The sequence below is a fragment of the Scylla paramamosain genome, chromosome 43 (genome assembly GCF_035594125.1).
Source record: "Scylla paramamosain isolate STU-SP2022 chromosome 43, ASM3559412v1, whole genome shotgun sequence".
Lineage (NCBI taxonomy): Eukaryota > Metazoa > Arthropoda > Malacostraca > Decapoda > Portunidae > Scylla > Scylla paramamosain.
Genome location: NC_087193.1, coordinates 3,402,738 through 3,409,683, shown reverse-complemented (window position 1 = coordinate 3,409,683; position 6,946 = coordinate 3,402,738). Strand labels below are relative to the sequence as shown.

The 6,946-nt window shown below is 39.9% G+C and overlaps 1 protein-coding gene across 1 annotated transcript in view; it reads right to left on the bottom strand.

The window, feature by feature from the left end:
• The window catches only part of LOC135093665 (glutamate receptor ionotropic, delta-1-like), a 110,180-nt gene that overhangs the window by 624 nt on the left and 102,610 nt on the right, over positions 1-6,946 (bottom strand). The window lies entirely within an intron of this gene.

Genomic DNA, 6,946 nt, shown 5'->3' with positions numbered 1-6,946 from the left:
CACACACACACACACACACACACACACACACACACACACACAGGGTGTTTCATGAGGAAAGTCACATATACTCGGAAATGAAACACTAAGTCATTCTAAGTGGGAAATATTCTACGGTAAAATTATTCTAACGCCATGGTTTAGAAGTTACAGGACATTAAAATCTGAATGCACTTAACTTTGCAAAGGGGAAGGAGGGAGGGAGGAAGGGGAGCAATTGTGGGCGTTGGTATCTTGAGGATTTTATTTTATTACTCATCAAAATTTTCGTGTATCATTTCAACAAACAATAGATAAAACATAACGATCTATTAGTTGCTACATGGGAAACCAGAACAGCGAACTTCATAATATAGCAACAGCGATCAGTTTCACGTTGCGGGACGGCCCGTGTGCAGCCACCTGGCATTGATCAAATGCACAGTTCTCTTTCAAACTTCAGTAATACTAATTGTTTCTGAAATATTCTTATTCCTCGGCACAAAGCAAACAAGTATAAGAATAGGAGGGATAAACAGAGAAAGAGCGTGTGAGAGTGTGGCGCAATGCAGGGTTACTCTCTTCATACGCCCGGCCACCCCGACTTTTCCTTCCTCTCTACGATTGACCACGTGATCTAGTCTGGGAGACGAGTGCTTTTTCTCTCACGGCGTCCTCAAGAGTCAGTGGTGGCCTGATACTTGTGATAGTAGGATATACGAAGAGAGCGAGCAGTGTGAGGCTGCATTTTGAAACATAAGTAAATTAGTAAAAATGGGAGGATATTAACTATACACCTCACAATTCTAATTATTGCATCAGCCCATAGGTGTTGCTTGGCTTGGGTGCTCTCGGTCTCTAAGGTGGGTGTATTTGCCTTTGGAGTCTCACTCGTGAGCAGTGCTTGTATTGGCGTCCATCTTGGAGCAAGCCGGCGTCCCCTCCTTTGTCTAATATTCGTGCATTGTTCTTTTTGTCGTAGACTAGTGTCTTCCTTGTTTTAAACGTGACTGGTTCGCTGTTGCGTGTTCTTGTTTGTCTCTGCGGCCAGAGGATGCCTTTTGCATGTGCTTCGCATTTGTCTTCCATTTCTCCTCTCCAGAGTCGTCACTGTTAGGGGGACAGTGTATTATGTATATTAGCCGGCGGCACCTCCCCGAGGCAAAATAGTGGGAGAGAGAGAGAGCTATGTGCTTCCGGGTGGAATGACGCTCGTCGCTAGTGGTCACGTCAAGCAAGCCCTAGCGAGCGGGTGAGGGCCACATCGAGAGAGTTGGCAACGGATTGTGTGTGCGACAGAGAGTAAGCGCTATCAAGAGCCTGTCGTGTGTCCCGTTGAATTCTGCAGTGTTAGTATGTACACAAAACTCAAAGCTCTAAAAGTAAGTGATATGATGTCGTTGATTAACTGACAAAAAGACGGTGACGTATTCTTAACGTCTCTCAGTAATCCGAAACGTAACACTGTTAAGTATTTTTACGTTACTACATTATCCCATAGCCAATGCACTCCTGTTGTTGGTATAAATAAACTGTATATAATGACTTGACTGAAACTTTCTTTCAAGTATATTAATATCACGCTACCCTAAATAAAATGTTCCTGCCGCTGGCGTGACCAACAGCCGAGTAGGGGAACATAAATGGTGGCATACTACTGGAATTAAAAGGTATCTTTGCCATTTTTGGTTACAATCATTTCCCCGCTCTGGGAAAGACGCCGACACAGGACACGACACAACGACGTTTTCTGAATAGGGTCAAAGACCCTTTACGCCCTTCTGAGACGCCGAGAGCAGCCCTGGACTAGCCACAAGTGTGGGCTTCCATAATATACTGTGGAAGGTGCACGACTTAAGATTCATTCAAGCAGGAGTCGCCCTGTCCCCCGTCTCTCCCACAGACGCGCTCAAGACCAAACTCAACAAAATAATGACCAAATGCAACGCTAGCAGCAACAACCTAAAGTTTAACAAGCTCGTGGGCAAGTACAGCATGGGTTACTGTTATGGTAACATTAAAATACACAAGCAAGAAACAAGCTGCGTCCAATAATTTCTCAAATACCTACACCGACGTACCACATCGCTAAAAAGTTGCTCAACATACTCTTCCTGGCGCCTTAAGTTCCCACCATCTACAGCCTGCAATATCTATCTGATTTTCTCCATATCCTCAAGAGCAACATGAGCCGATGGTAACATTGCCTCACTTGACGTGAAATCACTTTTTACCAATGTTCCTGTCAAACGGACCGTCGTCTACATCATTGACAGAGTGCACCATAACGACTCTGCACATCACTTAACATTCCTGAAATTGCACTACGCGGACTCCTCGAATGCTGCACACTGGAAACCCCTTTTACCTGCCCTCGAGGAAACAAGTACCGTCAAATTAATGGTGTAACCAGGGATTCTTCCTTGGCTGTGTTCATGGCCAACTTCTTTACGGGCTGCATGGAGGAAGAAATGTTTAAAAAGACTGAGAAGACTGATATATATTGCCGCTATATTGACGACATATTCATCAAGACTACAAGCAACGGTGGTGCTGACCAGCTCAAGCGCTGCCTTGAAGAAATTTCTGGTCTCAACTTCACCATAGAATACAGTGTGAACGGTACCATGCCCTTCCTCGACGTCCTTGTGAAGCAACAGCAAATACCGTTCAGTAGTATTAGTATTAGTATTAGTATTAGTAGTAGTAGTAGTAGTAGTAGTAGTAGTAGTAGTAGTAGTAGTAGTTTACTGATAAAACTTACAAGTATTTTTTTCATACAGATCTTCATTTATTATAACGAAATGTAAAATAATATTTAAGAAAACCAGGATTAGAAACATTTTGTTCAAAAAATGAATATTACAAATAATAAGGTCTCTTAAATTTTCACATCATATAATTTGTGCGAGCAGAAGAAAATGACAACATAATATAGAAAGCGAAACCAAAACTGTTACATATATGCTAAAAGCTATTAGAATACTTACTGAAACACTAAATAAACTAAAAATAACAATAAACAAACCCTAAAAAAAAACAAAATATATCAACACAGAAAACAATAGCAATTCTCAGGAAAAAAAAAAAAAAAATCACACAATGGTACTATCAACATGGAATACGTCAATAATGAATTTACAGAGCATATCACACTTAACTTTCTCACTAAGCAAATTTTTATATCACAGTTAACTCTCTCACTAAGCATATTTTCCGCTGACGAGAAATCTAAAAAAAAGAAAAAATTTCCCTACAACCATTAGTCAAAGGGCACTCTAACAGAATATGAGACTCATCCCGAACTTTACCTTGGTTGCACAACCTTAACTCTACTGGTGTTCTGCTCCACCTTCCTAATTCTATTCTGAAATTGTGAGACATCAGACGGAATCTTGTGAATGCCATATGGAAAATCTGGTTTAAAACCTTTACTGTGGTAAACATTGTGCACTGAAAGACTGGTGTTAAGTGATGACCTCTACGGGCTTATTCCTAATTAAGTCTCTGATTGGTTGAAGCGGGTCCGAAACAACATCGTAGTCCAGTGCCTTCTGAATGAACCTGTACCCACATGATTTGTGCCTTTTACAAAGTTTGTATACACAAGTAAATGATTCCTCCATGTCATGTTACATCAGCTTTTCTTTTACAAATAGTTTCCTCTTGCACAAAAAGAATTCCATCGGTGGTATACCTGACTCAACAAAATATAGGTTAAAAGTATTTTCCTTACCCCAAGAAGACATTTTACTAATCGATTGTAATGACTCATTACCTTCTTGACATTTAAGGTTAGCCAAGTCTCAGAACTATGCAGTAGGGATGATAACACTGCAGCATTAAATACTCTTCATTTATACACATATGGCATATCCCTATCAGCTATTAGCGTTGCAGAAAATAGCGAACTTTTAACTAAGTTAGACATAGCGGCATCATGAAGTGATGCTTACTTTGATGTCATCCGTAAACCATGAAGCAAGATACAGATATTTAGGACAATACTGTATCTCCATTTTATTATTATAAAAAGGTAATTTATCAGTATTATCCCCATTTATAACAAAGAAAGATTTCTTTTAATCTAAAATCATACCATACCCATTACAGAAATCAAACAGGATATCAAGTATCCTTTCACACAGGTTTCTTGAAGTGGCAAGTATTAACTGTATCGTTCATTAATAATAAGGAATGCAAAGTGCCCAGAAAACCATGAACAGGAAGTGTTTCCTTTATAATTTTTGCCATTTTATCAATGTACGTAACAGACAGGAAACTTTAATATTAATATTACTTTGAGACATCTACATTTATCACTCATAAAAATTAATCTTAATACCCTATTTGCCCTATGTCTGGCCTCAATGCATTGTTTTTTTTCATACGTAGTTCAGCTTTGCTATCATTAGTATCCAAAAGTCTTTTCCATCTATAGTTAGTAATGTCCCATTCAATATCATGCTTATTATTTTGCTTTCTACACTCATTAAATACCATTTGAATAATAATATTCTGCGCTCAACACATCAAATAAACTCCCTACCAAATCAGGCGAGGGGTGGGCCTCTATAACACTGCTGAAACGCTGAACATCAACCGACCGGTATGAGTTACCTTTCTTAAACAAATGAGCAACATGTGGCCTGTAATATGTCTGTCCTAAGTTACTTGTCCTTTCTAACAAGAGAGATTCAGACACGAAGTGATAACTAAAATCAAGTTCTACACGTGATCTGATCCCTTGGTGCACTGGTTTACCGCCAACTTCTTTATTACATCAAGCCACTGATACTTAATGAGGCACAAATCTATCTCAAATACTCATCTTTCCTGTTTTCTGTAGGACATACTTATATATACCTTTGTGTGACATATCACACAAAGCTATCACCAATGAGTTATTCATACATATATCCAACAACTTTCTACCGTGAACGTTTACTGTCACATTCTTTATTCCTTCGTAACTCAGTGAAAGATCATTTGTATCTGGAACAGGTGGTGTACCAACACAGAAATTAAAGTCTCCCATCACGATAACTTGTTTTCTATCGTGTACTTTTGCACTGAAAAAAAAAAAAAAAAATCAGAAGAAATATCGTAATGCATAGAATCATCATGGGGATGGTATACTCCACCAAATATGAATTCCGGGGAGCAAGTCAGTTCTAACCAAATCTGCCCTTCGTAACTCATGTCTACTTTCCTTTCAAGTCGAACCAATGAACTTTTCACCAACATCATAATATCCCCACGATGCTGTCTTGTTTCGAAAGGTTTTAATAAACACTGAATTCCGGGACAGTAAAACGTGCGTTTACCTTTGTCTCTAATAGCCAAACAATATGAAAAATTTTCAGAAATCTTAAGTTATTAGAGTTTTGTAACTTATCTTAGAGAGCTTCAATATTCCATGAACAAACATGAAAGTTTTCAGCTCGGCTATTAGTTCAATTGAAAGACGGGGAATACCTGTCGATCACGTCCTCGTCCTTTAGGGGATGCGATTCCTCCAATCGTACTTGATGCTTTCTTTACCCCTGCATTCTTTGGCTTGTTCTTCTTTTCCCTGTTTCACAATCTTTTCATTTCTTTCCGAATCACTGGATGCAGGTCCTTGTTAGTGTACACGAAAGATAACGGTGCTCCAGCGCCCTTCAGATATTTCGCATGCTCCAATATGTTTAATCTGGATATTATGTCCGTGTTACATACAAACACGAAACTCACATGTCATGTAGAAAGTTCGGTGACCTTGCTGTAAATGTAAAAAAAAAATGGGGGCACGTGTCTTGTTTAGCTGTAGTAGCACTCGAATGCGGAGAAATTCGATATTTTCTAAGTCCAGTGAGCTCTGCAGGAGTCATTGAAATCATTTTTGTTTATAAGTAGGATTTGTGGGTAGCGGCATATTAGGACTTCATGGTATCCATAGAGCTGATTTCTCCAATCACGTGCTGCCACTCGTGAAGCCGCCAGTTACGACTTTCCATGGTAGGTTTAGTTACACATTTAATTTATTTTAGGGACACGTCAGGCGTTGTGATACAGGCTCACTGTCATTTGTTAATATGGCTACCCAGTGGAGGGAAATGAAGCGAACAGTGCCAGTTTTCAGCAAGGAAAAAGTCACCATGTGAACAACAGCAATGGTTAAGATGCGATATACGGACGTAAGGGAAAGGTTCCATGTGTTTATTAAGGAAACCGCCAAGCTGTAGCCCCTCCTCAACCTCTTTGAGAATGTCCACACCACACCGGTAAGGTATAACGGTATAATTTTTGAGATCCCTCGTTAGGTTAGGTTAGGTTATGTTAAGATTAGGTTAGGTTAAATTAGGTTAGGTTATGCTAAGATAGGTTAACGTCCTAGTCTGGGTCTAGTTGCTAGGATAGGTTAGGAAAATTCGAAATATTGAGGTAAATCTCCTTAGATTTTTTTGAACCCTTATTTCTCACTTATTTTTCATTTCCCCACAGGACTCCAAGCTTGTTTGAGGGGTTGGGGGGCGGGTTAGGAAAAATGAGGGGGTGGATTTCTTATCAAGAAATAACCCAAATTTTATTCTCTTCTTGGTTCTTCATCTTCAGGCGTATTGGTCTTTTCTTCCTCATATCTGGATGTCCGAGTCTTTCCATCTTCCAGGCAGTGGTGTCGCAGCCGGTCACTCCTGCTGCCTCGATCACCGCCCGAACCTTGGCAACATCTCCGACTTCCATTGCGTTCTCTTCTTCAGCCACACCGGTTACGATGTTTTCTCCTCGATTACCAACATCCAACGCCACCAGGAATTTTTGTTTGTGGTTTATGATTTTGTAAGCATCCTCCAGTCTGGTGAATAACCACTCTACTTTATGCTTCATATGGTTCAATTAATTTCCTCCCTCAGGCTTCTTATCTCATCCAGCAACACAGCATTAGAGGGTTGTGCGACATTATCATCTTTGCTGATCAAGGAAC